Source organism: Myotis nattereri (assembly GCF_964212035.1).
Source record: "Myotis nattereri genome assembly, chromosome: X".
In the NCBI taxonomy this organism is placed as follows: Eukaryota; Metazoa; Chordata; class Mammalia; order Chiroptera; family Vespertilionidae; genus Myotis; species Myotis nattereri.
The window spans coordinates 49,370,989-49,397,639 of NC_138078.1; the positions used below are offsets into that span (position 1 = coordinate 49,370,989).

At 47.9% G+C, this 26,651-nt stretch overlaps 1 long non-coding RNA gene and 1 pseudogene across 2 annotated transcripts in view; one reads left to right on the forward strand and one right to left on the reverse strand.

Annotated features, from left to right (window-relative positions):
- The window catches only part of LOC308510797, a 266,084-nt gene that overhangs the window by 185,851 nt on the left and 53,582 nt on the right, over positions 1–26,651 (reverse strand). The window lies entirely within an intron of this gene.
- On the forward strand, positions 12,657–14,522 carry LOC308510959 (pleckstrin homology domain-containing family G member 5-like; annotated as a pseudogene). The gene is made up of 2 exons: positions 12,657–12,669; positions 12,792–14,522. The product of its transcript is annotated as a pleckstrin homology domain-containing family G member 5-like (transcript).

The window sequence follows — 26,651 nt, forward strand, 5'->3', positions numbered from 1 at the left end:
CCCAAGTCTTGCTGGCTTATAGAACAAAGATGGCCCCATGAAGTCAGTGCATTATCAGCTCCGACCTCCTGGTTTCTCTTGTATCACAGGCTGCTTCCCAGGAGGGCCTTGTTCCATGGGAGGGGCGCCTGCCTGGGATTTCCTCTGGGGGTTTGGAAGGTGGCCCCCTATCCACTATCTGCTAAGTAGTATGGCTTCTCTGCCGCTCAGGGCTTGACAAGGACAGGCACTGCAGCCCTGTGCCCCTGACCACCCCATCCCCACGTCAATCACAGAGAAGGCAAGAAGAATAGAAGGATGAATCCACTCTCTTCCGGGGCCAGGCCATCCCACCCTCCCACAGGCACAGAGCAGGGAGCTGGCTGGCTGGACAAGTAGGGAGTTTGACTTGAGGTAGAATTTTCTCTGGTTGAACTGAAGAGGAAGTTGTGTGACCTGAGAACACATTCCCCGTCTGGTCTGTCCTTTCAGCTCTCCTGGTATTTTTTTTTCTTTTGGTTTGTCTCTGAGCTAGAAAGAACATGTGCTTGGCAGATTTTTTATTAACTCTCTCTCTCTCTCTCTCTCTCTCTCTCTCTCTCTCTCTCTCTCCTTTTCGCTTGCTTGACAAAATTTAGATTAGACAAAACATGAGCTCATTTCTGCCTGAGAAAAAAAAAACCACCCTTCCCCCACCTTCTCCTCCTCTTTCTAGCCTCACCCACCTCTGCTGGGAGGGAGGCATACAGAGACATCCTTCTAAGTCAAGGCTTGGGGTTCTATGGCCCCCACACTGCACCAGCAACCAGCTTTGGAGAGTATACAGTCCCACAGTCTTGCAATCACAGGTCTTCTGCCTAGAGTCTGTGTGAAAATGGGGGCATACCTGGGGTCTTGAGGGATAAATAGGAAAGGTGGTCCCTGCTGGGGTAGGCCAAGTCACTGGCAGCATCTGCCTCCAGCACCTGGGCACCAGGCCCTAACCCTACCTGGAATTCCCTCTCCCTCACTTTCCTCTTTTTACTCCTGTGAGCATTCCTGTACAGTTGTACCATTCCCCATCACCAGGCAACCTAACCAGCTTCTTACTTCTGAACACTTACTGGGGTCCCCTCCCAAACTGCTAACCAAATCACTGAAGGCCCTCATTTCTCTCCTCATGTGTATATGTGGGCTGGCAGCTTGGGAGGCTCATTCGAGTTTGAAATCCCAGCATTACCATTCACTTGCCTGGGTTTGGTCTACTCATTCCCCCACACTGAATATCAGTTTATTGTCTGTGAGACAGGGATAGTAAGATCTACATTATAAAACTGTCCTGAGGTAAATTACATTTAAATCAATGTTGAGGTCCTGAAATTGATGAAAACAACTAGCAGAATCTCTACATTGCAGATGTGAAATAAATCACCCCTCCTAACCCTCCCCTTCCTCCTCCTCCTCCTCCTCCTCCTCCTCCTCCTCCTCCTCCTCCTCCTCCTCCTCCTCCTTCTTCTTCTTCTTCTTCTTCTTCTTCTTCTTCTTCTTCTTCTTCTTTCTCTCTCTCTCTCTCTCTCTCTCTCTCTCTCTCTCTCTCTCCCTCTCCCCTTCCTCCCTCCCTTTCATTCTCTGTCTCTCTTTCCCTCAACAGAATACAGAGGTGGAAGGACAGCAGGAAGGATTGTGCTCAAATATAAGAAAGAACTTTCCAGGAGTGCGGTGGTTAATATGCAAAGAAATGCCCACTGGACTCTAAATTCACCTTCTAGCATATTACACAGGGATCAGGAGGATGGCTGGAGTCCTTCCCTGGAGGGTCTGGAACAGTGGGATGACCCTGGACTGTAGTGGGACTGTGGTGGTCACTCGCCTCTCAGACCTTCAGTTCCTCATCTATACAACAGAAGGAAGGATTCCCCTCCTCGCAAAACTGTCACGAGGTATATTCATTAGCTTCTGTGGGCTGCCCAGATGAGTTTCCCTTGTCATTCTGCAGTGCCAGGAAAGAAGGCAAGTGGGGGTTTCTGGGGCCACTCTAGGAGCTGAGGCTGCTGGATGCTTGGGGACGCTCACAGTCATCTTGACAGGCAACAGTCCAACCCAGTGGGGGCCTGCAGCCCAGACTCCAGAACTAGTGGGCCCCTCTGAGTCAGTGGGCTCCCACCCTTCATAGCCACCCTTCCAAACACCCACCAGCCCACCCACCCTTGAGCTGTCCCTAAGGCAAACAGAGCAGTATTGCTCCTCAAATCTGGTTTTATAAATGAATCCCCCTCTTCCCTTAAACATTTTCATTGCCTGCCTCTGAACCCACTCCAATCCATCTACTTCTACTGTACCCTCTCCTACTATCACCCCCTTATCATCCTCTGGCTACAAAGAGGCCCCCACATTGGCCTGCAGAGGCTTTGCCATTTGTGATCCAGGTGAGAGGATGAGCCCCAGTGCTCAGTGAGTCTGACCCCTTGACATTTGGTCTCTTGGAGACAGCCAAGGGGAGTAGGAGCAGTAGGGCCTGGAATCCCAACATTGTTGCGTCCTTGCTCAGTAGCCCTAGGGAAAGTTTCAGTACTTCTCTCTTCCTCAGTCTCCTCCATCTGTAAAACAAAGCACCTAGCAGGGCTCTGGGGAAGAAAGCAAGCACTCACCAAAAGGGCTGGGCACATTTTAGTCACTCTCTTCACTTCCCGGGAGGGCAGGTCCCTGGAGCCAGCTCTCCCCCAGGCCCTCTCTCCTTGTCCTCTCACCTAGGCCCTGCCTTATCAGCCCTGGAGCTCCCTGGTGGCTGGGCACAAGGTCCCACAAGATGCTGAAAATTTCATTTCTTATATTCTCTATGAAGAAGTCAGCCCCTCTGTTTGGACATCTGTGCCTCAGAATGGATGAGGGAACTCCCTGTGTGGAGCACCTGCTTTGATAGGTTCTATTTGAAAATAGAGGTCTTATTTCTATTTTCCAAATGGGAAAATTGAAATTCATAGAAGCTGAAAAAATGTGCCCGAGTGCCTATATTGTGCCAGGCACTTGTGAATAGAGCTGCAGTGAACAGGGTTGACATATCGGCATGGAGCCTACACAGTAGTAGAAGCAGGTTTTGAACCCCAGTCTGTCTGATGCCAATGACTGTGCTTATAATCAATTCACTAACATGCTCCATGTTTTAGACAGAGAACATATAAACCATTCTAATTATATGACAGAGGAGGAGGCTGACAGTGACCAAGAGGCTTCCCGGGCCAGTCCCTGCCCTGTCGGAGCTAGGGGAGCAGAGAAATCTTCCTCCAACATGGCAAGGACAGGGATGGGCTATCAGGTACAACAGAGCTGGCCACATCTGTGGGAACTGGCAAGCTTAATGGGCCAGGACTTCTAAACTACCTCTTGAAGGATAGCTGGGAGGGAGTTGGTCAAGCTGACAAGGGAAGAAATGTCGTTATAGATAGAAGGACACATCCTAAGTAAGTGCCAGAGCTATTGCCAGCAGACTCAGCCATGTGGGGCCCCCAGCCTGCCTCCTTGCAGGGAGGGAGTGGTTTGAAGAGCTGGTATTCCTATCTCTGTTTTGCTCTTTCCTGGATGTGTGGCCTTAGACAAGGACCAAACCTCTCTGAGCTTCAATCCCTTGATCTGAGTGCTGTGTACCTAGTTAATGTGGAATGCTAGGTAGTTACTAGTGTTGTTATCATTATCATTATCTTTAGTAAAACTCTCATCTGGAAATGTATTGGGTTTCAGAATGCCTCACCCCAAACTGTCCCAGATCCATCCCTACCCTGTTCTGCCTGCCCTTTCCCCAAGTTTCCCACTTACTCTTACTGCATCCCACCTCCAGCTCCTTCCCTGAGCCTCACCACCTGCTACTCCCCTTCCATGACAGGCTGGCTTGGCTCTGGATAAAGTCCACAAGGTTGGATCCTAGTGGGTTCCTGGCAGATTTTAGGGCAACTAGCACCCTTCTTGCCCATCCACACTATTTTGAGCCTGAGGGTGGGGGAAAGGAAGTGGCTTGGGGAAAGAAAGATAAAGCAGGAAGATTTTCTTCCTGCCCCAATCTGGATGGTTTCTGAAGTACAGACTACACAATCTGGGCTGAGGTCTGTCTCCTCCATCTGCTTTGTCCACCTCAGAAGCAGGGAGCAGAGGGAGAGTTAATCTGGAATGAGAGGTTAGGTGCAGGAATTCCCCCTGCCCACCAATGCCCACCCTAGATCTCTCCCAGTGATACCCAAAGGCAGTACCTCCTGAGCAGCACCTGGTTTACCTTCCTTGGGCTCTATGCTGCTGAGGCCTGGCCTCCCCGAGCCCTCTCCCAGGCCAGGGAGACTGCGAGGGTGTAGTGAGGAAGGTTGGGAGGGGGGGCAAAAGTCCAGCCTGGTTCTGATTTCCCTAACTATGGCTGCAAACCAGAGCCTGGTCTGTCTTCAATCCACCCCTCCTTCCCCAGTGCAACACTTCTCTGCTTTCAGGAGCAACCCATAACCGCAAACACATTTGCTAATGCAGCCAGCCTGCCCGCCCTGGGACAGCTGGCTGGGCCTGTGCCTGGGGCCAGGCCAGGCAAAGGGCAGGGGGCCTGGCTGGGAAAAGGGCCTGAGGCTCCTCCTCCTCCTCTGCTAAGCCGCCTACACAGCCTGGGCCACTGCCTGGCTAACTTCATAGCTCCATAGGACTCCTTAGAGGGCTGAGACGAGTGTCAAAGAAACTGAGGGAGAAGGGCTACATGGCTGACGGCATGCTGTTCAGCCCAATAAGAGGCAGCTAGAATGCTCTTTGGCCAAGATATCACCTCGCCTTGCTGGGCTAAGAGGTTTCTGGGCCTGAGCCCTTGCACATAGCCTCTCCCTCAGTGGAACCACCTATAAGAATGGGAAATCTAGGGCCCAGGAGAAGCTGAGAGTTTATGGGTTTCCCAGGAAGGCAAGAGCAGAACGAGGCTGGGACTTCTCTCTGCCACTGTGCAACTTGTATAATAAGTTCCCTTCTCTGAGCCTCAGTTTCTCCAACCTGTCCTGACTATATCACAGGCTTGTGATACGGGAATAAATAGGCAAATGTCATAAACTGTAAAGTGCTGTGTCCACAAGAATGATCATTCTGTAAGTCCATGTGCTCTGTGAGAGCAGGAATTATGTCTGACCTCCCTCTGTATCCCTTGACCCCAGCCCTAAGTGCCATTATGGGTAAATGGCTAGAGAGATGGGCCTAGAGACTGAGAGACACAAATCAGTCCTAGACCTTGTCAGCCCAAATTCCTGCAGTCTCTGAAAACCAAGACTGAGTCCTGCAGTCCCTAAATTTCAGAGTTGGAGCTGTGACTGGAGCCCACCCTCAGCCAGACGTCAATCACAAAGCCCCAACCTCACTCAGCTGCCCCCATCCACCCTCCCTCACCTCCCCCCTTCACGAACAAGGCATGCAGCATAGCTTCCCCCTGCCAAGACACCCCCACCCAGCCCCACAGCCCCTCTCCAAAGACAGGGCTCTTTCTCTGCCACGTTCCTGGAGGCTTTTCCACTTAAAGGGCCTTGAAATCCATTTGCCGCAGACTGTGAACTTCCTCTTCACGCTCCTGCCTGCTGGCACTCTTCTAGGCTGACCCCCCCATCTTCATTCCCACCCTGGCATCTGCCAGCCCATGGCCCAGCAGCTGTCATCCTGACCTCCCTCTCCTCAGGCCTCTGAGGCCAAGCAGGGGGCACCTGGAGGAGGTACTTGGGGCCCAAGAAGCAGCGGCAGTCTGGACTAAGACTGGGAGCTAAGAGCTTGCTCCCTAGGAGTGTTCTAAGCTCCAGCCTAGACACAAAGTCCTGCTTCCCCTTCTCCCAGACCACTAGAAAAAAAGACCGCCTCCTTCAAGACTCTGGGACCATCAGAGCATTCCTTCCCAGATCAAGCTTTCATTCCTCATGACTCTTGCTTCTATTGCTGGTGGAGACACAGGACAGCAGCCTGGTAAACGATCACACAAAGCTCTGAATGTAGGCAATATGGCTTCTAGTACTACCTTGGCCAGAACCCATGAACTTGGGCCAGTCTGGTTTCTCCCTGGGTCTCTGATTCCCTCTCCAACCCACCCAGGCCTGACCTCCTCTTATTGCCTAAATTAAAGTCTGCTCTCTGCTTCTCCAGGATGGTCAATTTCAGGTCCCTATGCCCTTCTTCTTTTGAGTTATACCACAAACTAATTCCTGACTTGACAAGTACCTGTAAAGTTACAGAAATGGAAGGCAGTTACCATCCACAGAGCTCCTACTATGGACAGGTATTTTATGTCTTCTACCTCGTCATGATGTTAATAGCTCTATGTTGCAGGCTGAGGAAACTGAGGCTCCAAAAGGAGACGTGACTGACCCACTGTCCCAAGGCTGAAAAATGGTGGAGTCAGGACTTGAACCTGGGTAGTTGGACTCTTTCATCTATGTTCTTTTCTTGCCCATGCCTGCACATCTATATACCCTGTAATGGAAGGAGGGCCCATTAATCCATACTTGCTTTGCAGTAGCTATTTGCAGAGCTTTTGATCCTGATCAGGCTTCAAACGATGAGGTCTGTGCTGACACATGGGCAGCTTGTGACCGACTCTGACCTGAGGTCCCATCTCAGCTCTATTTCCCTAAAATTATATTATTCTAAAGCTAAAGCCAGAGTGAAGAAGAAAACCGTGGTCCAAGATCAGAGCACTTAGAAGAAGGAAAGCTGATTTGTGGGCCTCAAGTCACCTGGTAACCACTATCATACTCTATCTCTTGTTTAAATACAACAACCCTTTGGGACAGCAATCATCTTGGCCTTTTTACAGATCGGGAAACTAAGGTACAGAGAGAAGTAAATTGCCAAAGACCACACAATTAGAAGGTGGCACAGTATTTCTTCCACCCCAACTCACACACCTCAGCCTAGCTTGTCCCTAGGTGAGAAAGGTAGCATCTGCAGGAAGATGCAGGGCCCAGATAACAGTGGCATGAACACAGAGAACCTACATGACAGCAGCAGAGCTATAGTCCACTTGGCCCAAGTTTGCTCTCACTCTTGCGCTAGCTCTGTGCTTTCCCTGTCTCTCTCCCATCTGTTTTTCTCATCCTTCCCTACTCAGGTTCTCAACAATGATTTTGTACATTACCACCAATTACCTAACCTGCCTCATTCCAAATTTCTAGCATTAATGTAATCAATGGAGAGGAAACAAGCTCCTATCAGCCACCTGTCACACCCATCCAGCACCAACTTCCTAGTGCTGTGATACCCCAAGCCACTCCTGGCAGGTGAATGGCCCCACACACCATTTACACATGCACCTGACAAAATGAAGCAGGTCCTCATAGGAAACCCTCCCAAAAATTAAATTAAATGAAGATATGTATGAGCATATTTGTTCTTCTAGTGAACATGTATGTGGCACCAAAGATGTGCAAAGCACTCCTTCAAGTCACTAGAGGTATAGTAGTGGACTATAAAAAGTCCCTGTTTTCATATACCTTAGAGTCTAGTGACAGGAGAGGTGGATAATAACCAAGTAAAGCATACATTAACAAGATAGTCCCAGAGTGGAGCAGAAGCTCCTGTAATTGTGATACAGGTTGAGTAGTCAGGAAAGGCCTCAATGAGGAGGCAACACTTGGACTGAGACCTTATTGACAAGAAGGAGCCAGCCCTGTGAGGAGCTGAGGGAAGGGTTTGAGGAAAAAACAAAAAGCATAAAGGTGCTGAGATGGAATTGAATGTGGTGGAGGAAAATGCTCTAAGCTGAAGTTGGGGTGATAGAAAGAGATCAAATCATGTAAGGTCTTATATGACATGGTGAAGAGTTTGAGTTTTATTCTAAGTGTGCTGAGAAGCCATTAAAGGGTTTTAAGCATGTTTAAGGACATGACTAAATTAGTGTTTTAGAATTATGGCTCTGGCTGCTACCAGGAGAATGGACTGTTAAGGGGCAAGGGTGGAAGCACTAGTCCAGATGAGAGATTATGGTGGCCTAGGTTAGGCTGGCAGTCACAGACAGAAGTGGATATCAAGTGGGTAATTACATATGCCAGTCTGGACTTCAGTACAGATGTTAGATTCTTCCCAATAATCACAAATAGATGGTTTCTCTATATCTCCATTTGGGCATCTAGGTAGGCATCTCAAATATACCATTGCTACAAAATGAACCTTGATATCCCACCAACCCATTAGTTGTATAAGCATGTGGTTCAGATTGGAGATATAAATCTGGGAGAGTCACTGGCATATAGGTGGTACTTAAACCCATAGGGCTGGATGAGATCAGCTACTGAGAAAATACAGGTAGAGAAGACAGCACCCAAAATTGCTTCAACACTTATAAGGGGAGTCTGCAAAGAACCAGAGAAGGATCAATGAAATGAAGTGAAAGTCAGCAAGCAGGAGAGTGTGGCTCCAGAAGAGAGAGGGCAGCTATAGCAGATGCTTCTGAGAGTTCCAGAAAGGCAAAGCAGATCATTGGGTTTGGCAATGTGGAGTCATTGGTGACCTTGACAAGAGCAACTTCAGCAGAGATGGAAGTAGATAATGGTGGAATGACAGATGAGAATGGATTGTGAGGAAGCTGCAACAATGAGTGTAGAAATAGTTGTGGGGAGGTTTTATGGTGAAGAAAAGCAGAAAAGATGAGGTGGAAGCTGGAAGTGTGTGGAGAAGGATGCAGTAGTAGGGTCAATGGATTGGAGGCCTAAATGAGGACAGAGCATTATTGGAGTCAGTGTACTAGAAAGAATAAGAAGGAAGAATAGGGGGTGGGGTCAAAGGGTGGGTTGATTGATCAAGTTAATACTGATGGGAAGGTCAAGGGCATGGCCATGGGACTGGAAGACAAAGATAGGGTGGAGCTTCAGATTGTTGGATGTGAGGTATTGCAGGAACAGAGAAGCCAGGTGGTGGGTGGGTCACCTGTGTTCATGAAGCAATAGCCAAGAGCATGCCAGGATTAGAGAGTGATGAGGAGGCAGTTAGCCGCCTACTTACATCTCAGCAAAGAAGGTCAAAAGATGACACCATCAAGGAGGGATAGGGGATGAGGCAGTCTTGGAAGGAGCCATAGGGTTTTATTATTTTAGAAAAAGGAAGGAAAACAAATGGTCTGGAAGCAGCCATGAGAAACAAGAAAGGCATCATCCCTACCTCCCTGCCTAGATGTATGTGGGGTGTGGGAGAAAAATAGCGCCCCCATCAAGGGACATAAAAATGAAGGAAATGGTCCCAAGAGACTGAGGGTATGGGAGGGAAACAGTTGTTAATGGTACCAGAAGATAGAGTGTAAGGGTTTCAGAAACTTGGATAAAATGTAAGATGAGGCCCAAATCTAGGCAATATATAGAGCAATATGAGGATTAGAGCTGGAAGGGTGATGGAAGGCCACGGAGGCTGGGCTCCTGTGGTGATTAAGGTAAACAGGAACATGAATCCTAATGGGATAAGAATCAGGGTTTCTTACCGTTCAAGCCAGAAAATCTGGGGAGCCTGAGTGATTGACTTCCTGCTTCTGGCTTGAGCCAAACAAGGAAGCTCTGTAGGCCTCCAATCTAACCTGCAGGGGGCAGTATCTGTGCTGAGGGAGAAGAGATTGAATACAAAACAAGCCAAGTATGTCAAGGTGGGTGCCCATGACTACATACCATCAGGTACACACTTACATACACACAGAGACCTTAGTCCCCACACAAAGCATGAGCATGTAAGCAAAATACTATGTATAAGCAAACATGTACATATGCAGGCATGTGCACTTTTACATGCACACACAATGCACACAAATAATGCACATAAGCCCAACATACCACACATGCCCATACCAATGTACACACACACACACACACACCAGACACTGGGCTTTCTTAAGTCTTGCCAAGCCACAGACAGCAGAAAATCAAGCTGAAGTTGAACAATCCAACCCAGAAAAGGGGGAGGAGATGAAGGGCGTGAGAATGAGGTGTATGTTGGGGGAGGTAGGCATAAAGGAGCAAGGGAGCCAAGTGCTGAAGAAAAAAATTGAGACCATTTGAAAAAGGGAAAGCCTTCAGACAGAGCAGGAATGCAGGCTGTAATTAGAATCACTTCAACCGTCTCTAGATTGGAAGAGGATAGGCAAACTGGTTGCACATGCAGCATGGTGATCCCTAGCCTAGATAACATTGGGAAAGCATGCGTGTGTGTGCATGGGCATGCATGCATACCTGGGAGCCTACAAGGGCTGCAGAAAATGCACTTGACCACACAGCACTGGGCCTTGGGGAAGCTGATTTATGGTGCTCCCTTGCCCCTGTAGCCACCTGCCTTCAGGCTGGACCCCTCACCCAGTTTAGGGCCACCACACACACACAGAGAGAGAGAGAGAGAGAGAGAGAGAGAGAGAGAGAGAGAGAGAGCCCAGAGGGGGTTAGGACTTGCCTAAGGTGATATCTTAGCATGGTGAAGGCACTGAATGAGGAGTCAGTATCCCTGAGTTCAAAGTCCCAAGTCAGCCACTGACTGGGGCCCCCCTTCCTTTCTCAGGACCTCTGTAGTCTAAAAGGAGATCTTGGGGTTGGGGTCCTTCCAATCTGGCCCAGAACTGTTGGTTCAGAGCAGCTAGAAGCAGGAAAAGGAAAGAGATTTGTAGAGTGCTTACAAGAAGAGGTGGACTGGGAGGGATGTGAATGTCTCTGCCTCCCCTGGGCAGCAGGCAGAGGTTGTCCTGAGGGAAAACCTTCACCCACTGGCCTGGCTAGTGTGCCATGGACACTATAGACTGAAGCAAACCCCAGAGGAGAGTCACAGGTGGCCAGGCGGGGCCCCTGCAGGCCACAAACATAATCCCTCGTATTCCCTCTGGCCTTCCCTTTCCCTTCTTCTCACTTCTCACCTCTAGGATTGCTGGGAGGCCTTGGAGGCAGCAGCTGTGGTCACTAAAAATAGCTCAGCCAGCTTAGGATCTGAAGGAGCCCCTCTTACTTGCAGGGTCCCAGAGGCCTGGCAGGTGGCAGTTGGTGTCTGTGGCCCCTTCAAACCTGAGAGATCAGGTTCTCTTATTCAAATGTGAACCCCAAGTGCAGCCCAAATCTCAGGCTCCCCACGCACTGCTCTTTTTGTTTCCCAGTACCCCAGGACTCCTCTTTAGAAGTTCACACAGTGGGCAGCATGGGTCCTGGTGCTCAGAGAATAATAATAATAATAATGCTAATAATAATGCTTTATATATATAAAAAGGTTAATATGCTAAGTGTCCCTCCCACTATCTGACCAGTCACTATGACACACACTGACCACCAGGGGCAGACACTAAACACAGGAGCTACCATGACACACACTGGCCATTTACAAAGAAATGGCATTGCAGACCCCACAAAGCAACACTCAGCTTCCCCCAAGTGGGATGCCCCACCACCACCCCAGAGTAACAGCCCACCAAATAGCAACTGATGCTGCTGAGACCCCATGGGGCAAAATGCGGCCCAAAGCTCAGCCCAGCCCAGCCCAGGAAGGGTGGCTGTGGGCGCCAGGTAATGATGTCATGTAGCAATGCCTGGCTTCCTCTTCCTAGTGACTAGCCTCCTTGCAGTTTCTTCAGCCCAGGAACATGACTTGCTTTATAGCCAGGTGGAAACATTTTACACTTTAACCAAATATCTGTGATGTGTTTTCCCATGCCTCATCTCATTTGATCCTCACAGAAGTCCTGGAGTAGGTATATAGGAGACTCAGTGGAATCCTATTTTCTTTTCATTAGCTGGAAAACAGAGATTTAGAAAGCTTAGAAACTTGACATAACTGAAAAGAAGAAATGGTGGACCTTAAAAATGACTTCAGATTTTCTCACTGCACAGGATACAGTCAAACACTACTGCAGTTAAATATTTTACACTTTGTTCTTCCTCTGTGATCTACAATAATAATCTGCTTCATGTTGATATTTACTGCTGTGTTGATGACAATTACCTGAAAGAGAAGTTGGGTTGTTTCACTGGGCTGAAAAAAGTTTAGCTAAATCAGAAAGCAGGTCTAATTAAGCAAGTTTATTCCCTCTCTCTCTCTCTCTCTCTCTCTATATATATATATATATATATATATATATAGCCTATCTAATAAAAGAGAAACATGGTAATTAGCCATACATCCACTACCCTTCCCATTGGCTAATCAGGGCAATATGCAAATTAACTGCCAGCCAAGATGGCGGCTGGCAGCCAGGCAGCTGAGAACAGGAGGCTTGGTTGCCCCAGTGATGGAGGAAGCCAAGGTTCCCGCCTGCAGCTGTGGGGCTCTGAGCTCCTGAAGCAACAGCTCCAAAAGATACAATGTTTCAATTATAGAAGCTAAAAGATGGCGGTTAATTTGCATACTCAGGCTCCAAGCGGTGGAGCAAAGCCAAACAGCCCTGAAGCCACAGAGAAGAGAGGCCTCCCAGCCCCTGGATCAGCGGAGCCTGATGGAAGCCCTGTGTGTTTATGCACCCTGGGGGTGCAGAGGTCCTCTCCTAGGCAGAGGCCAATGGGGAAACTTCCGACTCCAAGAAGCAGCCTGGGCGCTGGAAGGCGGCTCCTCTGACCTCAGTGCTGGAGTCCCACCGCTCCACCAGGAGAGGAGCAGAGAAAGGCCGGAGCCTCCCTCAAGGTGACCCGAAATCCCCACCCACACCAGGCAGACTGCTGGGACTGTTGGTGGAGGACTCACTTCCAAGCCCAGCCGGTGGCCCTGCCGCAGCCATGGCACTCCTGGGTGCAGGACCCAGCAGGACACAGGGTGGCAGCGGGGGCGCCGTGAATCCTGGGCTCCTTGCCTGCCTTCTGGGGCCTCCTCCTGCTTCAGGGCCTCGCCCTCCTCGGTCTCCTCCTCCCCAGCTCCCAGAGCAGAGGACCCACCGAGGGTGCTCCCTGCTGGACAAGGGGGTGAATGGAGCGGTGGGTACTCCCGGGTGAAGGGTCGCCCTGGGGAGGAGTCCAGACGCCTCCAAGACCCGCTCCTGTTCAGCAACATCCCCAAGATCACACGTCTGCACCGCGGGCTGTGGGGCAGCGTGATGGCGCCAATGGTGGAGAAGGCGCTGCACACGCGGGGGCCGCTGCAGCCCAGGACCTCCTCAAAGACTTCAAGATGTTCGGCTCCCTCTTCAAGCTCTACATACGGTACTGCATGGAGGAGGAGGGCTGCATGGGGTACATGCGCAGCCTGCTGCCCGACAACAACCTTTTCCCGGCCTAGGTGATGTGGGCCGAGAAGCACCAGCTGTGCCAGCGGCTGAAGCTGAGCGACATGCTCGCCAAGCCCCACCAGCGGCTCACCAAGTACCCGCTGCTGCTCAAGTCGGTGCTGAGGAAGAGGGACGAGCCACGTGCCAAGGAGGCCGTCATCACCATGATCAGCTCCGTGGAGCGCTTCATCCACCACGTGAGCGCGTGCATGCGGCAGCAGCTGGCGGCCGTGGTGAGCCGCATGGACGCCTACGAGGTGGTGGAGGGTAGCAACGACGAGGTGGACAAGCTCCTGAAGCAATTTCTGCACCTGGACCTGACCGTGCCCACCCCAGGTGCCTCCCCAGAGGAGACGCGTCAGCTGATGTTGGAGGGCAGCCTGAGGATGAAGGAGGGAAAGGACAGCAAGATGGATGTGTACTGCTTCCTCTTCACGGACCTGCTCTTAGTGACCAAGGCAGTGAAGAAGGCTGAGAGGACCAAGGTCATCAGGCCACCACTGCTGGTGGACAAGATCGTGTGCCGGGAGCTGCGGGACCCTGGCTCCTTCCTCCTCATCTACCTGAACAAGTTCCACAGCGCCGTGGGGGCCTACATGTTCCAGGCCAGTGGGCAGGCTCTGTGCCAGGGCTGGGTGGACTCCATTTACAATGCCCAGAACCAGTTGCAGCAGCTGCATGCATAGGAGCACGCGGGCAGCCAGCAGCACCTACAGAGCCTGGAGGAGGAGGAGGAGGAGGAGCAGGAGGACGAAGAGGAAGATGAGGAGGAAGAGGAGGGTGGGTAGAGTAGCACTTCCGCCGCCAGCTTCCCCACCATCCTGCGCAAAAGCAGCAACAGCCTGGACACCCAGCACTGCGCCTCGGACAGCTCCACGGAGACCCTGGCCATGGTGGTGCTGGAGCCCGGGAGACGCTCTCCTCTATCGAGTTCGAGGGCGGCCCCTTCAGCTCCGAATCAGACGAGATGTCCCTCAGTACCACCGCCTCATCTGTCACACTGACCAGCGAGCTGCTGGCCCTGGGCCCCAGGGAGGGCAGCTCCTGCTCCAAGGACTCCACCTACGGCACCCTCTCCTCCACCTCCTTGCAAGACTTTGCAACCCCAGCCCCTGAGGTGGAGCCAGTGCCCCCAGCCCCTAGATTTACCACAGGCCCCTTCACCCCAGCCCTTGCCCCGCCTCCACCGACGCCACCCTGTCCAGCTGCTGCCCCGCCTGCCCCACCAGCTCAAGTCCAAATCTGAGGCCAGCCTCCTGCAGCTGCTGGCAGGGGCCGCCACCCAGGGGGCGCCCCCAGCAGCAGCCTGTCGGAACTCTGCTTGGCTGCCACAGCCACTGGTGCATCAGGACCACCCTGCTGCTTAACTCCCAGGCCCTGAGCACAGTGTGGAGCCTCCATGCCTGGAGGGCGCGGTCTGGGGCGGGTGCACGTGTGCCTGGTGCAGCGGGACTTGCTGGGGAGCCACCCGCCTTCCCAGCCAGGCCTCAGGCCCGGCGCCCAACGTGGAAGGGCCGCAGTGCGGCCACCAGGCCCTGAAGGCTGCCCTGAAAGTCACACAAAGAGAACCTTCTACTGGAGGGCAGGCATGTGGTGCTCTGGGAAGATTCCGGAGGTAGGGAAGGAAGGTCATGGAAGGGAACAATTGCAAGAGGAGATCCCGAAGGTTCTGAAAGCAGAGGACCAGCTCCTTGCAGACCTGAACTCTGTGTGGGCCTCTTTATCGGCCCTGGCGTTGGGAGACACAGGAGGAGGTGATGGACCAGGGCTGCACCCAAGGAAGACTCAGAGGAAGCAACGTGTGGACAGGGCCGGGTGGAGCAGGCAGGCCCGTGCGGATCCCGCTGGAGCGCAGCCAGACCCCAAGGCGACCACCAAGCCAGGCCCCAGGGAGAAGGGAGCAGATGCCACTCCACTCTGGAGAAGACCATTAAGCAGAAAACTAAAGAAACCGATTTTACATCATTTCCCAGGTGGAGAACAGTTGGCATGTAAGCCCCTGACCAGTGCCCGCAGAGAGACAGACTCTCCTCTGTCTCTATCTCACTCTTAGGTACCATGTTCTTTGTTCTCTCTTAACTGCAACTCATTTTTAAACTAGATTGCTTTTAAAAGAAGACTAAATAAAGTTTCCCTTAAGTTATTTAGGCGGTGCTGGGGCTGCTGGGGCTGCTGGGGGCCTGATAGAAAACACAAACACGCAGCGGGGGGCCTGTACCCAGCAGCCCCAAGGCCCACCACCTTGGTGCTTGGGCTGCTGGGGCCCTAATCAAAGACCCGCAGCCCCAAGCGCCGCCATCAAGGTGCTGGGGCTGCTGGGGGTATCAGAAACACAAACCCGTAGGCCCGGCACCCAGCAGACCCAAGGCCTTCGAGGCAGCGCTAAGGAGCAGCAAGCCAAGCGATAGGAAGCAGCAAGCAGGTGGGCAGTAAGGAGGGAGGGGTCCTGGACTGCAAGAGGGCACATGCTGGGCTAAGGGACCCCCCACCCATCCCCAGTGCATGAATTTCGTGCACCGGGCCTCTAGTATATATATAAAAGACTAAGTTGACTTGCACATGCACAATACATATAAAGCTCTCGCTGACGCCAATCACATGCATGTGTTTCAATTTGTCATTGTCAATTGTGAATTTGGTTGACACTTCTATTATAGAGAAAGGGCCAATAGTGATATTAAAATATTTCTTCTGGGAAGATGGCGGCGATATAGGCAGACGCGTCCCAGGTCGTGTCCTGGAGCAAATGGAGTCAGCAGCTGAAACTAGTAACACCCACACCGAATTGGCGAAATTGCTCAGCTGGTGAGACGGTTTGCAGCCGAGAAGAGCAGAACTCCCCAGGAAAGGTAAAAAAAAAACCAGGGATTTGGGCAGGAAAGTTTGCCAGACCTCTGAACCCAGAGAGTCGGAGGGAGACCGCGCGGCAGCGCGTCCCTTGGGACAGGCACAGCCCCTGACGGGGGAAAGGAGAACCGCGGGATTCCTGGCGCCGCCGGGGGAATTGAGAGCTGGGTTCTGTGATCACAGAGGACTGAGCCTAAAGGGGGCAGCCTGAAGAGCTGACCAGACCATGCAGTCCCGGTAAGAGAAGAAGCTTACAGAAACCAAGCCTTCCCCGTTTCCGCGGCCGGCGTTTGTTTGATTGTTTTCACTGAATCCTGTTCATGGGACATTTCGGATACAGACACTCACCTGTGCTGAAGAGAGGGAGAGTGTGTGGAGGAGTGGAATCTGGGGAGAGACTGAGGAGAGAGGGGGAGCCGGGAGAGGTGGCAGCGAATTGAGTGCTGAGACACCCCCGAGCACAGGACTGGGGCAGCCATTCTCTCCTGAGAGTGAGACTCCTCCCCCCAGCCCCCAGGCAAGGAGCACAGCCACACCCAGATTCCACCCTGTACAAGATCAAGGATTAAAATAACCTGATCAGTCCCTGGGAGTTAACAGGGTCTGGCCTATAGAGGGATTTTCAATCCCAGCAACAACACAGCGCTGGTAACTAACTATTACGCAGCCAGCTCTGGGCAGTGAACTTCCACTGGACAGAAAGGCCCTACAGCCTCAGAGGCCAACCCCAAAACACTGCCGCCCAGAGGCTGACCCACAAACTGACTCTTTGCTAAACACAAAATAAGGCAGTCTGGGAAACAAAAGCGGTCTGCTTTAAAATAAGGACTGTGGTTTACAACACAGAGGAACAGTGTATCGCAGGGAAATTCAACACTCTCCTGGATACCTGGCAGGTCTAAGGCGAGCCACACTGAAGAATAGAAGAACCAAGGGACCTTCACTACTGCAATTTTTTTTTTCCACCTTTTAACTAAGAAACCAATTTTTTTCTTTTTTTTTTTTCTTCTTTTTTTTTTTCTTTTCTTTTTTTTTTTCCTTCTTTTTCCATCACCTGATTTTACCCTTTTAATTACTACCTTCTTATTTTTAACCAGTATTACTACTGCTACCATTTTACCATTTTTTAAAGTGCCATTTTATTTTCTCTTTATTTTATTTTGGGATTAGTGTTCTCCATTCTATTTTCATCGTTATATTATTGGTTGTTTCTAGTTTGCATTCATCTCCAGGGAGCTGTTGCTGGAATTTGTTGGGATTAATGGCTGTTCGATAGGAGTATTCTCCTCATATAAAAAGTCTCTTCCCCTCTTCCACTTCATTCTCTCTTTTCGCTCTTTTTTTTTTTCTTTTCTTTTCTCGCTTTTATTTTCCCCCCTTCTTTTTCCAAATTTCATTTTTGCACTCCTTTTTTTTTTGGTCCCTACTTTTCTTTTCTTTTTCTCTTTTATCTTTTTCTCTTTCTTCTTCCTTGTTCCCTAATTCTCTTAATTCGGGTGATCACCTTTATTTGGGGTTATTAATATCGTGAATATATTTGTGTATAGTGCCTGGTACGTGGTGCCTTGTTGTGTTGTATTTTGTGCCTTTAAATCAACGCAGCAGGTCCAAGCAACAGCAACCTCCTGAGCAACACACCCTCTGCCGAGGAACAGCAGCTGTACGTGAAACCTCGCCCACCAGCCAGAAGAGCCACCACAGCTGTGAACAGAACCCACCAGAGGAGCGGCTGCCAACTGAAGAGCAGCTGCTACCGCAACCACCCGAAGAGCAACCACAGATCAAGGAGTCACTGCCACCAAGGGAGCAACCACTGAACGACTCAACGTCTAGATATGTCAGTGAGATCAAACATGGGTAGACAAAGAAACCCCCAAAGGAAAGAGAAGGAGGACTCTCCAGAAAAGCAGCTAAGTAATACAGAGGCATGCAACATGACAGAAAAAGAATTCAGAATAAGGGTCCTAGAGTGCATAAACCGGATGGAGGAAAAAATCGACAACCTCTGCAAGAAGCAAGACGAAACAGATGAAAAAATCGATAACATATGGAAGAAGCTAGAAGAAACAGATGAAAAAATCAACAACTTAAGTAAGACCCAAGAAGAAATGAAGAGTGATATAGCTGCAATGAAAAACTCCATTGAAAGTATCAACAGTAGACTAGGAGAAGCGGAGGACCGAATTAGTGAATTAGAAGACAAGGAAGCAAAACACACCCAAAATGTACTGCAATTGGAGAAAAAAATTAAAAGACAGGAGGAGAGCCTAAGGGAGCTTTGGGACAACATGAAACGAAACAACATACGAATAATAGGAGTACCAGAACAACAAAAGGATGAACAAGGATTAGAAAACCTATTAGAAGAAATAATATCAGAAAACTTCCCTGAGGTGGGGAAGAAAAAAGTCACACATGCCCAGAGAGTCCCAAACAAGGTGAACCTGAAAAGACCCACACCAAGACACATCATAATTACCATGGCAAATGTTCAGGACAAAGAGAGAATCTTACAGGCTGCAAGAGAGAGACGGAAAGTTACATACAAGGGCTCTCCCATTAGATTGTCAAATGATTTCTCAACAGAAACACATCAGGCCAGAAAAGAATGGACTGAAATTTACAAAGTGATGCAAAGCAAAGGACTGAATCCAAGAATACTCTATCCAGCAAGGCTATCATTCAAAATTGAAGGGGAAATAAGAAGCTTCACAGACAAAAAAAGGCTAAGGGAGTTTATCACCACCAAGCCAGCAATGCAAGGAATGCTAAAGGGACTGGTATAAAAATAAGAAATAAAAAGCTCAGAAAGAAAACAGCCACACAAAAACAGAAATGGCTACAAACAAGTACCTTTCAATAATAACTTTAAACGTAAACGGACTAAATGCTCCAAACAAAAGACATCGAGTGGCTGAATGGATAAAAAAACATGACCCATACATCTGCCGTCTACAAGAAACCCACCTCATTAGAAGGGACTCACACAGACTGAAAGTGAAAGGATGGAAAAATATCTTTCAGGCAAATGGAAAGGAAAAGAAAGCTGGGGTAGCAATACTTATATCGGACAAAATAGACCTCAAAGTGAAGGCCATAACAAGAGATAAGGAAGGCCACTTCATAATACTAAAGGGATCAATACAACAAGAAGATATAACTCTGGTAAACATATATGCACCCAATGCAGGAGCACCCAAATTCATAAAAAAACTCCTGGAAGATATCAAAGGAGAGATCGACAACAATACAATCATAGTAGGGGACTTTAATACACCACTGACAGCACTGGATAAGCCCTCTAGACAAACAATCAGCAAAGATACAGCAATCCTAAATGACTCACTAGATCAGATGGACTTAATAGACATCTTCAGAACACTCCACCCCAAAGCCAGGGAATATACATTCTACTCAAATGCTCATAAGACATATTCAAAAATAGACCATATATTGGGTCACAAGCAAAGTATCCCCAAATTCAAGAAGATTGAAATCATAAAAAGCATCTTCACAGACCACGATGGCATAATATTAGAAATAAACTACAATAAAAACAACCAAAAATACTCAAACACCTGGAAGCTGAATAGCATGCTATTAAATATTGATTGGGTTACCAATGAGATCAAAGAAGAAATTAAAAACATTCTGGAAACTAATGACAATGAAAACACAACAATCCAAAACCTATGGGACACAATGAAAGCAGTCTTCAGAGGGAAGTTTATAGCTCTACAGGCCTATCTCAAAAAACAAGAAAACATGGTAGTAAATCATCTAACTCTACAACTCAAAGAATTAGAAAGAGAGCAACAAGAAAACCCCAGAGTGAGCAGAAGGAAGGAAATAATAAAGATTAGAGCAGAAATAAATGACATAGAGACCAAAAAAACAATACAGAAAATCAATGAAACCAAGAGCTGGTTCTTTGAAAGGATAAACAAGATTGACAAACCTCTAGCCAGACTCACCAAGAAGCAAAGAGAGAGGACCCAAATAAACAAAATCAGAAACGATAGAGGCAAAATAACAACAGACCCCACAGAAATACAAATGATCATTAAAAAATACTATGGACTGCTCTACTCCAACAAACTAGACAACCTGGAGGAAATGGACAAATTCCTAGAAAAATACAACATTCCAAAACTCAATCAGGAAGAATCTAAAAATCTCAACAGGCCAATAACTATGGAAGAAATTGAAGCAGTCATCAAAAAGCTTCCATCAAACAAAAGCCCAGGACCAGACGGCTTCACAGGGGAGTTTTACCAAACATTCAAGGAAGAACTAAAACCTATCCTCCTCAGACTACTACAAAAAATTCAAGAGGAAGGAACACTTCCAAGCTCATTCTATGAAGCCAGCATCACCCTAATACCAAAACCAGGTAAAGACAACACAATGAAAGAGAACTACAGGCCAATATCCCTCATGAACATAGATGCCAAAATCCTCAACCAAATCTTAGCAAATCGGATCCAGCAGTACATCAGAAAGATCATACACCATGACCAAGTAGGATTTATCCCAGGGATGCAAGGATGGTACAATATCCGCAAATCAATAAACGTGATACATCACATAAACAAACTGAAAGAAAAAAACCACATGGTCATATCAATTGATGCAGAAAAAGCATTTGACAAAATTCAACACCCATTTTTGATAAAAACTCTCAGCAAGGTGGGAGTAGAAGGATCATACCTCAACATAATAAAAGCCATATATGACAGGCCCACAGCCAACATCATACTCAATGGGCAAAAACTAACACCATTTCCCCTAAGAACAGGAACAAGACAGGGATGCCCCCTCTCACCACTCCTGTTCAACATAGTACTGGAAGTGTTAGCCATTGCAATTCGGCAAGAAGAAGAAATAAAAGGCATCCAAATTGGAAAAGAGGAAGTAAAACTGTCCTTATTTGCAGACGACATGATATTATACATACAAAACCCCAGAGACTCCATCCAAAAGCTACTAGACTTAATACATGAATTTGGCAATGTAGCAGGATACAAAATTAACCCCAAGAAATCTGAGGCATTTCTATACACCAGTAGTGAACTTTCAGAAAGAGAGATTATAAAAGCAATCCCGTTTACCATTGCACCAAAAAAATTAAGCTACCTAGGAATCAACTTAACTAAAGAGGTAAAAGACCTCTACTCAGAAAACTACAGGACGTTGAAAAAAGATATAGAGGAAGACATAAACAGATGGAAGAACATACCGTGTTCCTGGATTGGTAGAATCAACATCATTAAAATGTCCATACTACCCAAAGCAATCTATAAATTCAACGCACTTCCCATTAAAATACCAACGGCATACTTCAGAGATCTAGAACGAACTCTCCAAAAATTCATCTGGAATAAAAAAAGACCCCGAATAGCTGCAGCAATCCTGAAAAAGAACAAAGTAGGTGGGATCTCAATACCAGATATCAAGTTGTATTACAAAGCCACTGTTCTCAAAACTGCCTGGTACTGGCACAAGAATAGGCATATAGATCAATGGAATAGAATAGAGAGCCCAGAAATCGGCCCGAACCAATATGCTCAATTAATATTTGACAAAGGAGGCAAGAACATACAATGGAGCCAAGATAGTCTCTTCAATAAATGGTGTTGGGAAAATTGGACAGATATATGCAAGAAAATGAAACTAGACCACCAACTTACACCATACACAAAAATAAACTCAAAATGGATAAAGGACTTAAATGTACAATGGGAAACCATAAAAATACCAGAAGAATCCAAAGGCAACAAAATCTCAGACATATGCCGAAGCAATTTCTTCACTGACACAGCTCCTAGGGCACTTGAAACTAAAGAGAAAATAAACAAATGGGACTTCATCAAAATAAAAAGCTTCTGCACAGCAAAAGAAACCATCAACAAAACAACAAGAAAACCCACTGTGTGGGAAAACATATTTGCCAATGTCATATCTGATAAGGGCCTAATCTCCAAAATTTATAGGGAACTCATACAACTCAACAAAAGGAAGATAAACAATCCAATCAAAAAGTGGGCAAAGGACCTAAATATACACCTTTCAAAAGAGGACATTCAGAAAGCCAAGAGACATATGAAAACATGCTCAAAGTCACTAATCATCCGAGAGATGCAAATCAAAACAACAATGAGGTATCATCTCACACCTGTCAGACTGGCTATCATCAACAAATCAACAAACGACAAGTGCTGGAGAGGATGTGGAGAAAAAGGATCACTTGTGCACTGCTGGTGGGAATGCAGACTGGTGCAGCCACTATGGAAGACAGTATGGAGTTTCCTTAAAAAACTGAAAATGGAACTCCCATTTGACCCTGTGATCCCACTTCTAGGAATATATCCCAAGAAACCAGAAACACCAATCAGAAAGGATATATGCACCCCTATGTTCATAGCAGCACAATTCACCATAGCTAAGATCTGGAAACAGCCTAAGTGCCCATCAGTAGATGAATGGATTAGAAAACTGTGGTACATCTACACGATGGAATACTATGCTGCTCTAAAAAGGAAGGAACTCTTACCATTTGCAACGTCATGGATGGAACTGGAGAGCATTATGCTAAGTGAAATAAGCCAGTCAATGAAGGAAAAATACCACATGATCTCACTCATTCATGGATAATAGAGACCATTATAAACTTTTGAACAATAATAGATACAGAGGCAGAGCAGCCTCAAACAGATTGTCAAACTGCAGCAGGAAGGCAGGGGAGGGTTGGGGGGCAGGAGGTAGGGGGGTAAGAGATCAACTAAAGGACTTGTATGCATGCATATAAGCATAACCAATGGACATAAGACACTGGGGGATAGGGGAGGCTAGGGGACTTCTAGGGCGGGGTGATAAAATGGACACATATGTAATACCCTTTGTAATACTTTAAGCAATAAAAAAAAAAAATATTTCTTCTAATTAATTTCCTTTCAATGTGCACAAATTTGTGCACTGGGCCACTAGTAGTAGTAATAATAATAATAATAATAATAATAATAATAATGGCAGTAATATTAGTTATAGTTAACACATATCCAACATTTACTGTATGTCAGGCACTCTGCTAAGGGTTCTCCAAGTCTAACTCATTATTCTTCAGCACAGCTCTTTGAGGTAGGTGCTGTGATCCCCATTATGCAGGTGTACAAATGAGGCACAGGCAGCTTAAGTAGATTACTCAAAGTCACAAAGCTAGTAAGCAGTAGATTAGAGATGTCAGATTCCTTCAGGGAGAGAAACAGTCTAATAACAATAAGAGTAGGAGTTAATATTTACTCATCTTCATGTGCAGTGGGCCTCCCTGACTTCTTCAAAGCTGGCTTTGTATATCCTCAAAGCTACAGGGATAGAAAGTTGTTAGACCCTTGATTTACCCCTCACTGGCTGTGTGGTACTGAGAGAGTGCCTTCTCCTTTCTGAGCTTGAGTGTACTCACTTGTGAGACAGAGGTAGTGGCAACAGCTGGCTCTTCCTGAGATGTGAGGACACTCAGAGACAATGTGTGCGAATTGCCCTCCACCCCCTTCTTAAAGTCCCCTGGGGGCTGCTTTGTCCCATTTTCTCCATAGGCTGGATTGAGACTCCGGAGTTCCCAATTCTGGGCCATTTTCTCCGAAGTGGGAGCACTACCCAGGGCCTCTAAGCTTCCCAGGGACCTATGAAAATGTGCGAGCCCCGAGAAATTTATTGACTCTAAAATATGAAAAGAAACAGTAGAATTGGAATTAATAAGAGTTCTATTATGTGTCTACAAAATGTAATATAATATTGACATCATTAATTGTTAAATATAGTATTCGAAAAAATTTCATTACATTTGAAAACAATTTGCTGGTTGGGTTTCCTCACTTTGCAAGAATTCCCAAGTATGCATGATGATTACCAAGAAATCATATCCAATTGGGAATGAAACAAGTTACTCACAGGCAAATTATTTCAAAAGCGGAATTATAAAAATCCTTTGTAAATTTTATAGCAAAAATTACATTTAATATGGGGTGTGGGTGCATTTTCACATATTTGATATGCCCCTAAAAGTGAGAGCACTTAGGGCCTGAGGTCTGGGGAGGGCCCTGGCCCTGAATAGAAACAGAGTGGGGGCCCTGTGAATGAAGGAATAAAGGCACCTCTGTGAGAAGGGAAATTTGGGGGAAAGAGTCTATGGGCCATGGTGGGCACCCACTCCTGTGGTTGTTCCCCTCATCTTAAACAAAACAAAACAGAAAACCTCCTGGGCCACATGCATGTAGGTGCTGGCAGAATGGCCCTCGCAGAGTAGCCCTTTCATGTACTGCTCTCGGCTCTTATCAAAGGCCCTTTCAAGAAACAGGCATGCCTGTGTGCCTTTCATAATCAAGAAGAGAAATAAACATTATCTGACGAAAGGGAGAAGAAAACAGCCATGTGTAAACGGTGTCTGTTGGGTTGTCAAGCCTTGCCCAGGACATTGTCCACTGGGCTGCTCAGTGCCCCCAGGCAAGGGCCCTCAGGGGCCGTTTCTCTCCCAATTTAGCACCAGCATCAACTCTGGCTCCCTTGAGGGCCTGTCAGTTTCCTCCTCTCTGATACCAAGAGCAGCAGAGTGCTCTGCTTCTGGTGGGCTCACCCTGGGGGGCCACTTCAGCACAGGCAGTGAGTGGGAGGCACACAGGCCACCACTTACATATATGTGACCTGAGACAGGTCCCTTCCTGCTGAACCTTCTGTGCAACACCGGTGCAAGTCACAGGGTTAGTGTGAAGAAGTATTAATATAATGAATGTAAAGTGGAAAGACTAGGCCTCCCTGCCGCTAATAACTCAGGATTGAGAGTGGGTTTGCTCTTAACTGCTGAGATTGGATGACTCAGACCCCCTACCCCAGGAGGCCTGCCTGTTCTGCATGATCTCTGACACCTGGGCTCTGTGCCCAACACATGCCAACAACCTGACTAGGTCAAGCTTCTCCCTTTTCAAATCTGCATCCCCAGGAATCACAGAGACTCCACTGTGACCCCCAGCTCTCCAGAAGCTAAGATGACTCAGCCTCACCTACTCTAGATGCTGTCCCTGCTCTAGCTAGCTACCCGACCTGGTTTCTGACCACTCCCACTCACCTCTTTCCTGCAGAAACCCAGTTTTGCTAAGAGCTGTCTGTTCTACTTATTGTTGTGGCCAATGCAGGGATGAACAAGCCCCAAGTAAGAGGCTGGTGGCAGTATGCCCGCTCATCAATGTTAGACCAACACTTGGGTTGAGCCACCATCTGCAGCTGGGCCATCTGCTCTCCTGGCCAAACACCTTGCTGCCGTCTCAGGAGCTTGGCCCACTCTTTTGAATGCTGTCTCTCTTCTTCCCCCATCCTCTCTCCCACAGGTCCCCTTCCTCCTTCTGCCATCCCTCTTTTGTGCCTTTGCCACACTTTGTCTTTGGCTCCATTGCAATTCTTAGTGGCTCTTGACTCCTTGGACCAGCATTTCTGGGTTCTAACTTCTGTAGCCCTTAGACAGCAAAGGCAGAGGCTGTCTGGTTTCCCCTCTGGATCTCTAGGGCCCTGCACTGGACTTGGCACAGGTGTATCTGATAAACAAGAGGGAACTCAGTATAAGTAGAGGGTGTGGGGGGTGGGGAAGAGAGATTCTTCCTCTAGGACAGTGGTTCTCAACCTTCTGGCCCTTTAAATACAGTTCCTCATGTGTGACACAACCATAAAATTATTTTCATTGCTACTTCATAACTGTAATGTTGCTACTGTTATGAATCATAATGTAAATATCTGATATGCAGGATGGTCTTAGGCGACCCCTGTGAAAGAGGGTCGTTCGACCCCCAAAGGGGTTGCAACCCACAGGTTGAGAACCGCTACTCTAGGATTTGTCCTTCCAGCTCTGGGCACTGGGACTCAGAAGATCTGGGTTCAAGTCCTTGACCATTTTTTATCTACATGACCTTCCCTTTCCTATAAGTCCCACTTTTATCATCAGAAAAACGAGGTTTCTATTCCCTTCCCTGCCTCCTGCCAAGGGTTGTTGTGGAGATTAAATGAGGGAACAGTTGGGAAAGTCCACTAGAACTTGAGAGCTGCTGGGCCAGTAGCTGAGGCCCCATGCATGTGCCTGTCATGGGGGTTCCTCTGGGTTCATTTTCATGGCAAGACAGCAAAGCCCTGAGAACATGCAGACAGACCAACTGCACCCACTGTTGCCCTGACTGCTAGACGACTCCATCGTAGAGGAAAACCAATTTGCCTATTATCATGTGATGACTCACATTTGTGCCGTGTGGTACAGCTCACAGCATTTGGAGGACTTTCTGGGCCATCTCATTTCTTTAATTCCTGCTCCCACCTCACCTGCCAGGCAACCTGAGCCCCACTGGACAGTTAAGAACATAACCACAGCTAGCACTTATCAAGGGCTTACCATAGCTCTCAGTGTTTTGCATTTATCAACTCGCTTAATTTTCACAACACAAACAGGTACCATTATTTTTTCCATTTTTTGAGATGGGAAAACTGACAGTCAAAGAGGTAAAGTCGCTTGCTCAAAAATCACAGGACTGGTACACAGCAAACGTGTGGCTTGTCTTAGGTGGTCCAGCTCTAGAGTCTGCCAGTTGAACCACTTTCTAACTACAATGAGACAAGACAATGAGACTCTGAG